Here is a 15204-nt window from a genome sequence, read left to right on the forward strand (position 1 = left end):
CTTCCAACTATTAATCAACCATAAATATTTCTAAAATTTTAGGGTTTCCACTTCTGTTTTTGCAAAAATGTTTTTTGAGATCCTTATGTTTGTTTAATCTTTCTCACATGGTTATGTCTCTAGTTCGATTGCTTGGCTGTTCATTGTGTAACTTCAACATTTTCGTCCGTTATTATTTGAATAATTGACTGATTAACCAAATTATCTAGGGTTTCATTACTGATTTCTACTCACTTACTTTAATCCAGGGATCCCTAATTAGCATCTCTTGCCTATTATGGGAGACGTACCCTTGATTTGTCTCTAATTACCTATGATTGCCTTATTTCTGTGATTGATTGCTTGATTTATGGGCTCTAACCCTAACTGGCTATTAAACCAACTTCTTGCCTTATTTGAAACTCAATCCGAGTCGTTTATGGGAATAATTCCCTGATTTTATGTCCCTTGTAAAGATTGATTGATTACTTGATTATTTCATTTACCTTATTTTACTTTCCTTACCTTAATAAGTTATCTATATGGATTTGAGGATTCTTACTGATTCCCTATTTGGTATGATTTGGATTCCTTACCCTAATTGCCCCGTTCTTTTGTTGTTAAGTGATTACCCCTAATTAATGGGTCTATTCTGGACTCCCTTACATGAATTTATTCTATAACTATTTGATTACCCTTATTTTATGAGCTGTGCTTCACTATTTACCTTATTTGTTTTTACCTCACTAAGTGATATATATACTCTCAATATGATTCTTCTAAGGACACGAACACAATTCATAAAGAAATTCTCACTCACACACAAACTTTGCTCTCATCTTGCTGCTACTTGTATTTACTATATTGTCTAGGCGACTGAAAGCTAAGGCTAGACCATTGAGTTCTACATATTCTCATCTTCTGTTTGCTGTATTTAATTGGCATGTCTCCCCTCTTAATACCCTTTCACACGCATTGAAGCTATACCTATGTCTTTTCCTGTTCAATTCCCTGACTATTTCTGTGTAGCCAAATCCATGCCTTCTCCTGTTTGTTGATCTCAATTAACATGTTTACTTCTATATTTAAACTTCTGCTTTCATGTTTATTGTTGCAATTAGCATGATTACTTCTGTATTTAGGGCTTACTGCTTTTAATCAGCCTGACTACTCCTGCAATTAGTTCTATGTCTTTCATGTCTGCTTCTTTAAGTCAGCATGATTACTCCTGTTACTATGCCCTACCTAGTGCTATGTAATCTGGCCTTTTAAACTTATGTGTTTGCTGTTTATCACTTCTAATCAGCACCATTAGGTCCTATTGGGTGCCATGAAATGAGGTTGTTATTTGGTGTTAATCAGCATGCTTCTCACCCTTTTTATGTTTTCCCGATTCAGGATTCCTATGTTCCCAACTCCTGCTCCCTTCTCTATGTAGTTGTTTGTTCTCAACATGTTATATGTCACCTAATGTTAATTAATGAACTAAGCTAAATCTGGGCAATGGGAATCTTTGCTTTGAACCTTTGTGACCATGTTTCTGTTTATTGTTTGGTTGTTGAAACCTTTGCTTCAGAGAACACCTAGGGTCTTGACCCTCTAGTGTAAGCATTGCTTAGGAATACCTGAGGCTCCTCTGAACTTTGACACACTGGAGTTGGCTTTCCAAAACTTGCTCACAAAGGATTACTTTGAGGGTTTCATGGTGTGAGCATTGCCCGGGGTCTGAGGCCCTTGGGAACTTTGACACACCAGGGTACTATTGGATGCACTATGAGATTATGGCACTTTTGGACTGGTTGAAGGCCTAGTCTACCGGGTTTATCTGTTGGGCCTATATTCAGGCTCCCTATAGTTGTAGCAATTTCTCTTCTGTAATTCATTATTAATATTGATCTGTAATAATAATTTCTTGTAAACATATATTGGGGAAATAGTAAAAGGGAGGGTTGCTTATACATATCCTATTGGGAAAGGGTAGATACGATGCCTATAGGTTGTTGCAATATTTTGTTTATTTCGATACAATGCCTATTGGTTGTTGTCGCGCCCCTTTTTTCCTTTTTGATGGGGAAGTCTGGGTTTCGACATTCATGAGGGAAACTATCACACCTCCTTTTTACACCCCGAGGGTATATAAAGGAGTTTTCCAATTAAAGTGACATTATTCGAAATGATATTATTTTATTAATCAGAGTCGTCACTTGGAATAGTTTATTTGGTGTCCCAAGTCACCAGTTTATTTTAAATCCTAAATCGAGGAAGTTTTTATTTTTAAAGTCTGCGAATTAGATATTCTAGATAAAGAATTCTGTTAACCCGGGAGAAGGTGTTAGGCATTCCCGAGTTCCGTGGTTCTAGCACGGTCGCTTAGTGATTATTACTTGGCTTAAATTGTCTAATTACTTATTTTAGAACATATGTTAATTTACCTTTTTAACGCTTTTAATCAGTTGATTATTCGTATTTTAAAGAATTGAGTTACACGTACGTATACTCTTTTCCTTTGGCGCGTCAAAATCATGTCACGCGAACGTGTCCACAATTGATAACACTTTGATGATTTTATTAAGAGATGTTTGGTTGAAGTTGCGCGAACACATCCCTCGGGTTAGTTTTAGAATTAAATTTGCAATTATGTTACGCGAACGTACACATAATCACAATACTAGTCTAAATCGAGCTTAAAGCAAACTACGATTATTCAATTTTTAAAAGAAACATTTGTGAGGGCCATGGATGATTTAATTTATTTATGGAACACCTCAAACCTTTTCTATAAGTGTTAGTTCTTAATCTATTATTACGAGGGCCATGAATTATAAATTTTGTTTGGCATGACACACCTCACTTATTTTAAAAGATTTTACTCAACTAAAGCAAACTACGGTGTTTATAAATTAATATTTTCTAAGTGTTTGAGATTACGTCCAAGAGTTTATGAGATTTATTTGTGGAAATGGAGCAGATTCTGGCCATTCATAAAGGGGAAGCTGCTAATCATTAAACACATCCAAATGAAAATCACATATAATTATGACAGTTCCCATTTCCAAAAAAAAAAACAATTCATACTTGAAGTTAGTTGGGCCATAGTCTTTATTTTGTTAAAAATATATAGAAAAATCTTGTTATAGATAACAACTTATTTAGCATAACGTACCCCTTAAATTATACAATGTCATCTAAAGATGCTTTAAACAGCAAGCGATTCATTCAGATTTTTGTTTATGCAATGATTGCTTTTCAAAGTTCCAAATACCAATTCAATTATTTTTGACCAACCATATGGGTGAAGAAGCTGAATTCATTGTAATCTTTCGTCACTACGGCCATTTCTCATCAATCCTTTTCCTTTATTTATATGTATTTATGTATCCTCTATATTCCATACTGCATCTCTAATAAAGCTATGACCAGAAAATTCAGCCCTTTTCTTATATTGATAAATCAAGTAAATTCTTGATCACTCTCATAAACAAGCACCATATTCATCATTTACTCACAACAACTGAAAGTTTTCAAGAAACTTGGCACAATTAGCTAAAACAGAAAATATAATTAACAAACTTCATACAACAACTTAAACTTGGGAGATGGGATTTGAAAACGAGGATGTTACTTACATAAAGACTGCCACCAAATGTATTTTGCAACATACCTTGTAGCTTTGACAACAATTGTGAAATCTCAAAACTATATCACTTGCACAACTTTCAAGATGAAACCCAGCAGAGCAGTTTCGGCAGAAGCAACAACAAAATCGAATAACGGAGCCAGAAATCGAACGAGACAACTCCAACCTCAAGCAAACACCATGATTTTGATACCCAAAAATAGAAATAAAAATTAAAAAAAAAACATGAAGAAACAGAATTTTCTCCTTTTTCAGAGCTCTTTTTTTGGTTTTCTCAGATCTGACTTTGAAGCTTTCTCTTGTTTTTTTCGATTTTTCAAGAAAATTAAAGATTCCTTCTCAGCTTTCATGTGCGTGTGTCAATGAATGAGAGAGTGAGGTTCCGTTGTTTTTGGTTTGGAGAAGAGAGGTCTGTTTGGTGATGATGAAGAATGACGCTTGAGGTTTTTTGGTCTAAAGGTCTCTGGTTTGGAGAAAACAAATGAAGACGAAGAGGAAGTCTCGAGTGTATTGCGCCATTTGGTGAAGGGAATTAGGAATCTGATCTCAAATGTAGACTAAAATCTTATCTCTATATAGGTATAAGTCTAGGTTTTAATTGAAAGGGGATGGGTTTTGGGCTGATGGGTTCAAGTGTATTTGGGTTGGGGTTGGTTCGAATTTAGGCTTGGATTTGGGTTAGCTTTGGGGAAGAATTGGGCCAATTTGGTACAAAGAATTAACCCAAATTCATATTAAAATCCCTTTTTCAATTACCTTTTTTATTCCCTTTTCCTTTGTTTTTCTTTTTCTTATTCTTTAATTAAAAATCCTAAATTAATCTAAATTGTAAAACTAACTAATTATCTAATTATAATAATTATAAAAATTACTTGATCCTAAATCGAAAGAGAAAAATCAATAATCTAAAAATTAAAAGTAAAAATGTAAAATGAGCAATTTATGTGATTTTCATTTTTAGTAAAGCAAATAATTAATTAATTAATCCTAAAAATGTAAAAATAAAGCCTAAATGCAATGCATGGTATTTTTGGTACTTTTCATGATTTAATAAAATTAAAACATGCACAAAAATGCTAACAATTAAACAAAAATTCTACAAAATTCCTAAAATGGCAAAAAATTAACAAAAAATCTATTTTCTTGGGATTTTATAGGAGTATTTAGTATATGACAAACACCACATGCTTACAGCTGCCCCTCTATGCTCGTAAACACGAAGGGTTTTCAGGCAAAGATAAAATGAGCAATCACGAGGGGTTTTTGCCCGATTGAAACTCCATGAGAAGCATTGTTTGAAAGTGTTTGATCAAACCTTGCTTCAGAGGTTGCCTACCTATCCTTGGTTATAAAGGAATCAAATCAGTGTAGTTCTGAAAGTTTTGGTAGCTGGGACTACCGAGAAACTGTGATTTCACTGTTGTTGCTGCTGTTTCTGCTTGCTGAGCTCCTTATTACACCAAAATAAAAAATAAAAAGCTAAACTAGATAAGCCTATCAACTACGAGTTACAAGATTCCTATCTATAAATCTTCTGAAGCTTGATCTTGAGTCTTTGCTAGTTCTTCCTGCAGACTCTGATCTGAATCTTGATACTCGTTAGCTGCAACCGCTGGTTCATTCTTCTTCAGCTTTTTGGATCAAGGCGCGACATGCAAAACTTGTGACTTCAATCATATCTTGAGCAGTCCGCATCTTTTCTCCGCTTCAATACTTAGAGTTCAACTTCTTTTCTTGTTCTTCTTTTCTTTTATTTGGGTTGAGACTTCTTCTTTTGGTCATCTCAAACCTTATGCCTCACGGTGAAAACTTGTTCAAGCACCAAAGCGAACAAACGAACGAAATTTTCTGTCCCAGTTTTCACTAGGAAAATTTTGTGAGTTATTGTAACAAAAATCTAAACTATTTCTTTATTGAAAGCAATTAAAATTGGTATTGTGTATCCCTGCGAAAAAGAGATTAGGGATTGGAGACCCTATATTTAAAATGCAATCAAATGAGGATCGAAGGCCCCAAGTTGAGAAGATTACCAGGTTATACTGGAAAAATGACCGGGTTATGCCGGAAAGGTCCTTGGGTTATGCCGGGAAAGTCATTGGGTTATGCCGGTAAAGAAAAAAAAAGGTCCTCGGGTTATGCCGGGGAAGATCATCGGGTTATACTAGAAAAGAAAAATGTCCTCGGATTATGCTGGGAGGTCCACGGGTTATGCCGGGAAAGCCATCAGGTTATGCCAGAAAAGAAAAGAGTCCTCGGGTTATACCGGGTAGGTCCATAGGTTATGCCGGAAAAGAAAAAGGTCCTTGGGTTATGCGGGGGAGGTCCACGGGTTATGCTGAGAAAGTCATCGGGTTATGCCGGAAAAGAAAAAAGTCCTCGGGTTATGCTGGGGAAGTCTACGGGTTATGCTAGGAAAGTCATCGGGTTATGCCAGAAAAGAGAAAGGTCCTCGGGTTATGCCGGGGAAGTCCACGGGTTATGCCGGGAAAGGTCATCGGGTTATGTCGGAAAAGAAAAAGGTCCTTGGGTTATGCCAGGGAGGTCCACGGGTTATGCCGGAAAAGAAAAAGGTCCTTAGGTTATGCCGGGGACCTCTCCGAGTTATGACGGGAAAGTTATCGGGTTATGCCAGACAAGAAAAAGGTCCTTGGGTTATGCTGGGGAGGTCCACGAGTTATGCCAAGAAAGATCATCGGGTTATGCCGGAAAAGAAAAAGGTCCTCGGGTTATGCCGGGGAGGTCCACGGGTTATGCCGGGGAGGTCCACGGGTTATGCCGGGGAGGTCCACGGGTTATGCCGGGAAAGTCATCAGGTTATGTCAGAAAAGAAAAAGGTCTTCAGGTTATGCCGGGGATCAACTATGCAGTTGAACCCTATACTGAAGAAAACTACTAGGTTATGCTGGCAGTGACTAGGGAATGGGACCCTATGTAGGAAACGATTACCAAGTTATGGTGGCATTGACTAGGGAATGAGACCCTATGTTGGAAAGGACGTAGCTAGAGATTGGAGACCCTATGCTACCATGATTTTGAATTTTTCTTCTCCTTCGTTTCATTTCATTTTTTTGTTTTATTTAAGAAGATAAGTAAAAATCGGGAAAGAATTTAGAGGAGGCTTCCCTTTTGGATTGATTTTTGTTGCAAAGCTGTTTCTATCCCTTGCGCAGTTTCTGTTTGGTTGCACCTGCTTCTTGCAACGTTGCTTTGGATTGCACCTATTTCCTATTTTCAAACAAAGAATAATTGTTAGTTTGAAATAGTGGTTGGTTTTGTAGCCTTGATTGTTTCAATCACTCGATCTTGGCTTGGCTTCTTCGATGAAGATCTCAACTACAACTGCTTATTCCCTGAGGACCGATTTCATTTCAGGCCCTGGAGAACTTTTGTTTTTTTCAGACTTTGCCATGATGGTTGGTTGGTGGAACCAAACCTTTTCGACTTTATTTTGCCTTCGTATGCCTTTCCTTTCTGACTTCCTTTTTTTCTCTCTTTTCTTTTTTTTAACTTCGGAGCATTAGGGAAGTTTTGGCTCCTCAAACATTGGCGCAACGACTAGTCGCGTGGGACTTAACCTTTTCCAACCTTGTTTCACCTTTATAGGCCTTTTATTTCTGGCTTCTTTCTTCCAACTTCAATTTCAGAGCATTTGGGGTACCTTGGCTTTTCAAACTTTTGCCGAGACAATTAGCCATGCGGGACTTAATCTTTTCCAACTTCATTTTGCCTTTTTGGGCATTTGACTTTGATTTCCTTTCTTTTCAGGAGTTTTCAATTTCAAAACGTCAGCCGCCATGGCCAGTCGAGGTTGACTTGATTCCCCGACGAGGCTGGGTGCCTTTTTGCATATTCGCTTGTATCAAATGAGAACCCTATAAATCAGTCTTACCATCCTTTCTTTGTCTTAGTTTCGGAACAGAGTTAGACCAAAAGGGATTCAAAGAAAACAAATAAGGGAATGAAGAATGAGTTTAAAACAAGAAGTGTCCCTTTCGGGGAAAGGAAAGAAGGACTTATCTGGAGTACATGCGGACTTCAATGAACATGACATGCCCTTTGGACTGGATACCTGATTCGTGCAAACCGTCTGACTCTCAGAAAATCATCACAGCTTTTGCCTCGAAACCGAGAAACCTTGCCCAGGACTGCGTCAATGTCAGTGACTGAAGATCCTCTTTTTCGATCAGTGGTGCCCTTTGCGGATTTTCACGAGCCGACCTCTCTCATTTCTCTTCTCACCATCACCTTGTAGTGCTCTTGCGAGTTTTCACTAATAAGACTCTCTCGTTTTCAATTCTCTGCTTACCATCGCCTTACAGTGCCCGTGTGGGTTTTCACAAATAAGACTCTTTTATTTTATTTCTCTCATTTTGATGTATCAGATCCAAATAACTGTATCCTCGCATTTTGAACCTCTTTGCCGATTGATCAGAAGGACTTGAATAGGGTTTGGGTAAAAAGGATTTGGATTGAGTTACAACTTTGGAACCTTTCGGACGAAACCATCGCCGGACCATTATAACGTATGCCCTAGTTTCACTTTTGGGGGAATTTGAATTTTTATTTTGGTATGACTGAACCCCAGAGAGAGAGAGAGGTTGCCTACGTATCCTTTCGGAATCAAGTCAAACGTAGTTCATGGAACTTTGTTTTTGATTTTTTTTTCTGTTTTGTTTTCCTTATTTTTCCTTTCCTTTTTCATCTCTCTTTTTTTCATTTCATTTTCTTTGTCTTTTCTTCCTCTTTTTTTATATATTTTTTTTCTTCTTTTTTTTTTCTTTTTTTTTCATTTCATTTTTCAATAACACTTTCAGGTCCCGAAGAGGGTAATCAAAGAATGGGAGCTGGCTCAAAGGGTTTGCAAAGGGTTGATAGTGTTTGAGTAGCGAGAATGAAAGCCTTCGTCATCCCAACCGGAGCATATTAGAACTATATGGAGGATCCAACATAGTACCTTTTGACTGCATTTGCATTGACAGTTATTTCAGGGACATTTCCTTCGATGTGTCCCAAGTACAACACACTCTTTTGGCAGTACTCTTGTTGCTATGTATGGATCTTTCCAATCCGGGAACCAATTTTCCTTTAGTTGTTCCAACTCTTTGTTTTATTTCCTTAAACTTTGTCTTCATTACGATCTAATCCTTGATTCATTATTTCTAGGTCTGACAGCTTTTAGGATCTGGACATGAAGTCCGCAAGCATGTCATGTTATTGAAATCTGCATTTAACAGAACTAGAAAGAGAATAAGAAAGAAAAATGACAAGATTAAGAAAAGATACATTCCTGGACAATGAAATATTAATTTCATTTGATTTTTGATTTTTTGATATTTTTTTCAATTTTTTTGAAGATAGAAGGGTTTACATCGGAAAGTAAGACAATAAAGTAAAACATCCGAACCACACCCTGAGATAATCCGGACGCAGAAAGGATAGCAAGACTGGCTACCGAGACTCCCATCTGATGGGAAAATTTCATGCTTGGCGACCATTTTTTAGCTTTTCTTCTGTCTCGGCTATGGTTGCAATGCCGGATCAAATTCCTCATCTTCACAAATCATTCCGACTATTAGCCCGCTGTTGTGTGCAGGCAAGAGATTGTTCATCACATCAAGGGCTTCTTCATCGTGAAAAACAATTCTTTCAACTTCAATCAAATCTTCAACTGCCCTTTTGAGGGTCCAACAGTTCTCTGTGCTGTGTCCCACTGCTCCAGAGTGGTATTCACATCTAGCATCAGCTCGGTGCGCTGGGGACTCGGGGTTCGGCCGGTTCGGGGCCACTGGCTGCAATAGATCTAGCCTGATTATCTTTTGGAACGAGCTTGAATACGATTCACCAATAGGGGTGAACTGATTCTTTCTACAAGACTCTCTTGGACGAGGACTGTATAGGGGATCATTTGGTTGAGGATTATATGGAGCATGACAAGGATGTGCATTTCTGGGGGTGGAGATTGGTTTTGTGCAAAATGTTGTGGCATGCGCGTTCATCACCGCATAGGGAGGCGGTGCCATAGCATAAACAACATCTTGAAAGGGATAATAGTGTGGTGGGACCATACGAGGCACATATGATTGGCAGAATGACAGTCAGGTCCCTTCGAGCTGGAAGACATCACGGCTCATTCTTCTCTCCCGTTTCCATTTATCAAACCCTCTAAACCATTTTGAACATCTGGTGATTTGGCTTTAAAAGCAGCATGATTCAAGATTCGACCCGTTTTTAAATTTTTTTCAACAATTTCCCCAATTTTGATAGCCTCAGCGAACAACTTTCCCACAGCAGGCATCATGTTCTGGAAGTAGTCAGCCTCTTGGGCCTGCAGAAAGACCGGGACTATTTCAATTTCGTCCGTTGGAGGCTTTACCCTGGCAGCTTGTTCACGCCATTTGACAGCATATTCGCAGAAGCTTTTCGCGATTTCTTTTTCAAATTGGACAACGAGTTTCTGTCAGGAGCGATGTCCACATTATATTGGAACAGGCGGACAAAATCTCGAGCCAAATCGTCCCACGCATGCCAATGAGTAATTTCTTGATCCGTATACCACTCAAAAGCAATTCTGAAGAGGCTTTCCCCAAAATAGGCCATTAGCATCTCCTCTTTTCCACCAGCACCCCTCAACTGGTTACAATATCATTTTAGATGCGCGACCAGGTCTCCGTGCCCATCATACTTTTCAAATTTTGGTATCTTAAACCAGCTGGCAAGTGGACATGTGGAAACATACAAAGGTCAGAGTATGAGACACTCTTTTGGCCACTCAGACCTTGCATGTTTTTCAAGATTTGTTCCAGGCTCTTCATCTTCTTAGCCATTTCCTCTTTCTCGGGATTTTTAACAACCTTTTCTTGCTCCACCGAGAGATCATATTGCGGAGGTTGAGTGAAAGAGTACGGGGTTACATATGTTATTTTTGGTTGAAGCTGTAGACCCTGAAAGATGAACATTGGAGGCGGTGCCCTTGAAGCCGGTGCCTGGGGGAGAACCACAGAAGGCATGTCAGGATCATTGGAGGGCAATGGAGGGTTCCCGCTTGGGATGAGTGAGTTGGGCACAGGGGCGTTGGTAACCTCACCTGACCTGGGGATCAATTCAGGGAACCCAGGGATTGCACTTGGCGGTTCCCTACCATTAGACCAGGCGTCCTACATTTCCAATATGCGGGATGCAACATCTTATTCTCTTTAGAAGCTGGTAATTCTAGAGGCAGAATAGCCGATGCCGAGCTATCCTTAGTACCGATGATTGGTAGATTGCTTGCGGAGGCCATCTGTGCCTTTGGATCTCGTGAAGGAGGGGAGACTAGACTACCAACAAAACTAACCACCAAAACCAAGCTAGTTTGCACACCCAACAACCTTGTTAGTATTGAGACGCTTAACAGATAGGAAATCACACGTTTGGATCCAATGCACCTAAACAGTTAAACGTTTCTACCATGTGTCTGAACGGTCGCATGTTTCATCCCGACTTTAGTTAACCCTTTCAGTATATACCCCTTTTCTTTTATTTCTGTCTCTCTTAATCACTCTTGATTTTTTTCCATTTCATTTTTGTTGCTCTTTTTTTTGGCACTCTCTTTTCTTTTTTTTTCTTTTTGTCACTCTTTTATTTTTGTCACTCTTTTTTTTACTCTTTCTTTCACTCAATTTTTCTTTCTTTTTTTCAGTTTATTTTTCACTCAATTAATTTTATGGCTATGATCGAATCCGATGAGGATTGCCTACGTATCATGACACCGCATGAATCAGATCTTGCGTAGTTCGGAAAGATAAAAAATGGAGTAGATAAACTAACTATTTTTTTGTTGGAATTTTTGGAAGAAATGCTTTAAAAGAAGAAAGGAAATATTTTTTTTTTGATTCTTTGGTTTTGATTTTTATTTTGTTTTTGAAAGAAAGGCTTCTAAAAATTTATTTTCTTTTGATTTGAACTTTAGGAATTTTAAAAGTAAAAAGAAAATATTTTTATTTGAGTTTTTATTTGTTTTCTCTTTTTCTAAAGAAGAAAGAAAATATTTTTGAATTTTGGATGTTGCCTCTTAATTTTTGAAAGTGGGACTTTTTAAGAAAAATAATTTGTATTTCCGAGAGTTTTTTTTTTAATTTACGAAAGTACTTTCAAAGAAAAGCAAAAATATTTTCGAACTTTTATTTCTCAATTTTTATGGACATTTACAAAAGTAAAACTTCTAAAGAAGAAAAGAATATTTTTTGGATTTTTGTTTCTGATTTTTGGGAAAAATACGTCAAAATGAAGGAAACCCGTATTTTGGATTTTGATTTTTTTTTATTTTTATTTTGTCCATATGAAAGACTTCAGAAAGAATGAATTTTTTTTTGAGCTTAAAATATTTCTTTTTTGAATTTTCTGAGGAAACGTTTCTAAAGACGAAATTAAAGGAAATTTTTTGTTGGATTTTTTTAAAAAAAATTGGGGCCGAAACTGATGAGGTTGGCCTACGTATATCACATCTGATGAGAATCAGACCCGCGTAGTTCTGTAAGTTTTGGCGGAACAAGGGAAACATGACCTTGAAAATTTTGGCTCAATTTGAAATGACTTTTCTTTTCCTTTTCTTTTTCTTCAGAATTTCGGCAGAGTTTCAGAATTTTCTAAATATCTACCTCACTTTTTTTTGATTTTCTTTCGCTATTCTAGAAGCCGGTCAAAATGCAAGTCGAACCAAACAGATGCGCATGTAGCACGTAGGATGCATCAGGATGGTCTTTTTATTTCGGGTGCACCTGTCCTAGACTGACCCAACCCCTGTGTAGAGTCCCCAAAGTCAAATGCACATGATGCAAACAAGCGTTCCTACTAGGGATCTGGCATGAGCTGAGTTATTCTAGGTTTAAAACCTGGGTGTATTGTTCTAGACTTGGTTTACCCGAGCGGACAACTCGAGCCGGCGGGGGCTACGTACCGGGAACCAAAAGGCCATCCGGCTTTATAACTTGTCCGAGCCTCTTTCTACTTTAAGGTATGACACTAACAGAAGCGGAGTCACGCCAGCGTGCACATCCCCGAAGATGAGAAAAGAAGGGTTTCGTAACAGTTTATGCACAATTCAAATAATATCAAAGCAGTAAAAAGCGATATTTAGCACATTAGGCCCAAATATGTAAAAATCAGATAATAAATAAATTCAACTATAACAGTTATTCTAAGCTTGAATTCTTGAACCCTGAACCAAAGTTCTGGGTTCTTATCCCCAGCAGAGTCGCCAGAGCTGTCACACCTCCTTTTTTTAGACCCCGAGGATATATAAGAGAGTTTTTCCAATTAAAGTTACATTATTCGAAATGAGATTATTTTATTAATCAGAATTGCCACTTGAAATAGTTTATTTGGTGTCCCAAGTCATCGATTTATTTTAAATCCCAAATTGAGGAAGTTTTTATTTTTAAAGTCTCCGAACCAGAAATTCTAGATAAGGAATTCTCTTAACCTGGGAGAAGGTGTTAGACATTCACGGGTTCCGTGGTTCTAGCACGGTCTCTTAGTGATTATTACTTGGCTTAAATAGTCTAATTACTTATTTTAGAACATATGTGCATTTACCTTTTTAACGTTTTTAATCACTTGATTATTCGTATTTTAAAAAATTGAGTTACGCGTACGTATACTTTTTTCCTTTGGCGCGTCAAAATCATGTCACACGAGCGTGTCCACAATTAATAGCGCTTTGTTGATTTTATTAAGAAATGTTTGGTTGAAGTTGCACGAACGCATTCCTCGGGTTACTTTTAGAATTAAATTTCCAATTATGTTACGCGAACGTATACATAATCACAACACTAGTCTAAATCGAGCCTAAAGCAAACTACGATTATTCAATTTTTAAAATCAACATTTGTGAGGGTCATGGATGATTTAATTTATTTATGGAACACCTCAAACCTTTTCTATAAGTGTTAGTTCTTAATCTAATCTTACACGGGCCATGAATTATAAATTTTATTTGGCATGGTACACCTCACTTATTTCAAAAGATTTTACTCAACTAAAGCAAACTACGATGTTTATAAGTTAATATTTTCTAAGTGTTTGAGATCACGTCCGAGAGTTTATGAGATTTATTTGTGGAATGAAGCAGATTCTGGTCATTCATAAAGAGAAGCTACTAATCATTAAACACATCCAAATGAAAATCAAATATAATTATGGCAGTTCCCGTTTCCAAATAAATAAATAATTCATACCTTAAGTTAGTTGGGCCATAGTCTTTATTTTGTTAAAAAAACATAGAAAAACCTTGTTATAGATAACAACTTATTTAGCATAACGTACCCCTTAAATTATCCAATGTCATCTAAAGATGCTTTAAACAACAAGCGATTTATTTAGATTTTCGTTTATACAATGATTGCTTTTCAAAGTTCCAAATACCAATTCAATTATTTTTGACCAACTATATGGGTGAAGAAGCTAAATTCCTTGTAATCTGTCCTCACTACGGCCATTTCTCATCAACCATTTTCCTTTCTTTATATGTATCTATGTATCCTCTATATTCTATACTGCATCTCTAACAAAGCTATGAACAGAAAATTCAGCCTTTTTCTTATATTAATGATAAATCAAGTAAATTCTTGATCACTCTCATAAACAAGATCCATATTTATCAGTTTACTCACAACAACTTAAAGTTTTCAAGAAACTTAGCACAATCAGCTAAAACAACAAACATAATTAACAAACTTCATACAACAAATTAAAACTGGGTGATGGGATTTGAAAACGAGGATGTTACTTACATAAAGACTGCCACCAAATATATTTTGTAACATACCTTGTAGCTTTGACAACAATCATGAAATCTCAAAACTATATCACTTGCACAGCTTTCAAGATGAAACCCTGTATAGCAGTTTCGACAGAAGCAACAACAAAATCGAATAGCGGAGCCGGAAATCGAATGAGGACAACTCCAACCTCAAGCAAATACCATGATTTTGATACCCAAAATTCGAAATAAAAATAATAAAAACATGAAGAAACAGAAGTTTTCTCTTTTTTCACAGCTCTTTTTTTTGGTTTTCTCAGATCTGACTTGAAGCTTTCTCTTATTTTTTTCGATTTTAAAGAAAATTTAAGATTCCTTCTCAGCTTTCCTGTGCGTGCGTCAATGAATGAGAGAGTGAGGTTCTGTTGTTTATGATTTGGAGAAGAGAGGTCTGTTTTGTGATGATGAATAACAACGTTTGAGGTTTTTTTGTCTAAGGGTCTCTGGTTTGGAGAAAACAAATGAAGAAGAGGAAGTCTCGAGTGTATTGCGCCGTTTGGTGAAGGGAATTAGGAATCTGATCTCAAATGTAGACTAAAATCTTATCTCTATACAGTTCTGAGTCTAGGTTTTAATTGAAAGGGGATGGGTTTTGGGCCGATTGGTTCAAGTGTATTTGGGTTGGGGTTGGTTCGAATTTGGGCTTGGATCTGGGTTAGCTTTGGGGAAGAATTGGGCCAATTTGGTACAAAGAATTAACCCAAATTCATATTAAATCCCCTTTTTTCAATTACCTCTTTTTTCCCTTTTTCCTTTGTTTTTCTTTTTCTTCTTCTTTAATTAAAAATTC

The 15204-nt window shown here is 37.1% G+C and overlaps 1 protein-coding gene across 9 annotated transcripts in view; it reads right to left on the minus strand.

Annotated features, from left to right (window-relative positions):
* LOC107765522 (putative late blight resistance protein homolog R1A-3) overlaps positions 1-14958 on the minus strand; it is a 33242-nt gene extending 18284 nt beyond the window's left edge. For 4 of the 9 annotated variants that reach the window (XR_012701985.1, XM_016584180.2, XM_075236758.1 and 1 more), the window contains exon 1: positions 3641-14958. The gene's annotated coding sequence lies outside the window, so the exon portion shown is untranslated. Of the gene's footprint in view, positions 1-3605 lie in introns of all 9 variants that reach the window. The other 5 variants (XM_075236759.1, XM_075236757.1, XM_075236756.1 and 2 more) reach the window with 4 other exon arrangements.
* Positions 14959-15204: the final 246 nt, after the last annotated feature.

This window comes from Nicotiana tabacum, chromosome 18 (assembly GCF_000715075.1).
Source record: "Nicotiana tabacum cultivar K326 chromosome 18, ASM71507v2, whole genome shotgun sequence".
NCBI classification, from domain to species: domain Eukaryota; kingdom Viridiplantae; phylum Streptophyta; class Magnoliopsida; order Solanales; family Solanaceae; genus Nicotiana; species Nicotiana tabacum.